Source organism: Tamandua tetradactyla, chromosome 11, assembly GCF_023851605.1.
Source record: "Tamandua tetradactyla isolate mTamTet1 chromosome 11, mTamTet1.pri, whole genome shotgun sequence".
NCBI lineage: Eukaryota > Metazoa > Chordata > Mammalia > Pilosa > Myrmecophagidae > Tamandua > Tamandua tetradactyla.
Window position 1 is genome coordinate 85,420,346 of NC_135337.1, and position 2,422 is coordinate 85,422,767.

Consider the following 2,422-nt stretch of genomic DNA (forward strand, 5'->3'; position numbering starts at 1 on the left):
AGAAAACACCAACAAAGAAGATGAGAATGTGGACAAACTGAACAAAGCCTTCTAGAAATTGATTTTAAAAATGCTCAAAGAGATGAAAGAAATGATGGAGAAAGAACTACAGGGTATCAGGAAAACAGTGAATGGACAATGTGAGAGTCTAAGTAAAGAGATAGACATTTTAAAAAGGAAGCAATCTGAACTTCTGGAGTTGAAGGTCACAATAATTGAAGAAAAATATCCAGGAGGATATCCAAGAGTGGAATGCCACTGGCAGAAGAAAGGATCAGTGAGCTGGAACACAAGACACTTGAAAAGAGTCAGGATGAGGAGCAGAAAGAAAAAAAGAAATATTAACAGTGAAAATAGCCTGACAGCTATTGGGCATCATCAAGCACACAATTTGTGTATTTTGGAAATCCTAGAAGTAGAAAATAGGGAAAGATGGGCGGACAGAATAGTCATGGATATAAGGACAGAGAGCTTCCTAACCTTAGCAAAACAACTTGAATATGCACATCCAAGAAATTCAGAGAAAAGCAAACAGGATAAACATGAAGAAAAAGTAACCCATCAAATATTGATTACACTATCAAATGCAAAGGACAAGGAGAGAATGATAAGCTGCAAGAGAAAAGCAATGTGTTACTTAGTGTTATGTAAAAGGGAGTCCCAATTGATTTCACATTTCTCATCAGAAACCATGGATGCTAGAAGGCACTGGGTTGATGAATTTAAATTGCTAAAGTAAAATAACTATCAACCGCAAATGTTATGTCTGGTGAGACTCTATTTAAAAAATGAGGGTGAGCTTAAGATATTCTTAGATAAACAAAAACTGAGGGATTCCATCACCACTGGACTTAGCCAGGCCATCCTAAAGGAATGCTTCAGAATGAAAGTAAAAGAAACTAGAGAGTGGTTCAAAGCAACAGAGATATTAAAATATTATCAACAAAATTTGGGTTCTCTTGCTATCACTGAATGATTCCTTTCCTCCACTCTTCTGTCTCTCTAAAACAACTAGTGTCATAAATGTGGGTGGATATGTACCTGACAATGCTTCCATAATTTTCTATATTGATTCATTAACTCATAAAGAGTTCTTTAGAAGACTCATGTAAACAGCATCTTGCTACTAACAGAACCTCAAAACATATTAATATTGTGATTTTTGACTCTCCCTTTATCACACATTTGATTAAATTCTAGTTAACCTGATGCATAACATTGTTGGAGATGAACTTCACTTTCATTGATATTAAACAATCTTATAAAAATTCCCAAACCTTTCTCTATTCATCCAAATGATAAATTCTTTAACTTATACTCATGACTGGTAAATGTATGCATTTCAACATTTGATGCATATTAAATCTTACTATTAATTTCCTGCATGCTTCCTCAATAGAAAAACCATACACAACCAAATATGTGCTCTTATTGTTAAACTATCATGTGAAAAATACTCCCAAAGAAGTGTAGTAAAAGTTATCCTATGATTTTTCCACAACAATACCCGTCTTCTCTATAGAACATTATTTCAGAATATTGGATTTCCATACTGGGGTGAAATTTAATAAACATTCATATAAGCCCTATAATCTAAACTGCTCAAGAATACTGCAAACCACTGACTCATTCAGCAAATTTGAAGATGAAATAACCTATTACCAAGGGAGAAAATCCAATGGGTTTGCTTCCATTTTCTCATCTGGAATTAAAGCAGATGTGAAAAGGGAAAGCTCTTCAGTTCTCATGGAGGGAAATGAGAATCAATATCTGAAACTCATTTATGACTCCCTAGTGGTTTGGCACTTAAAGAAAATTCATCATTTGGAATTGAGATATAAATCGATATTGTAATAACAAGATTATTGATTAATGAATTCCACAAAAGATTTAGCCACCTTTATTTTCAGTTATATGGCTGACGTTGAAGCCTATCTTATCTAAAAAAATTTGGGCACAGATGAATTTTTTTCTTTTAAAATCCTAAACTGTGTTTCAGGTCACAAGAAAAGATTGAATTTCCTTTTCTGTTCCTCTATTTAAAATTTTTTTTTTCATGGGCAGGCACTGGGAATCAAACCTGGGTCTCCAGCAATGCAGGTGGGAACTCTGCCTGCTGAGCCATGGTGGCCTGCCCCATTTTCTTTTAAATTTTTATTTAGCTTAGCTGATGTGTGACAATATAAAGTTAGAGGTTATATTTAAGAGAAAAATAGAAGTCCCCTAAAAAATTAATGCCACAGATACCCACAGCTCCAGCTCTTAATCTTATCTTTACTCCTATGGGACATCCTTGGAGGGGTTGTCAATGTAGTGTGTCTAATTCATATTGGTCCTTCTTTGTTCCTATGAAGCAAGGAATGGTCATCAGTATTCAACAGATTTGTTGATTCATTACCTATCTGGGTCAAGCATTGCATAT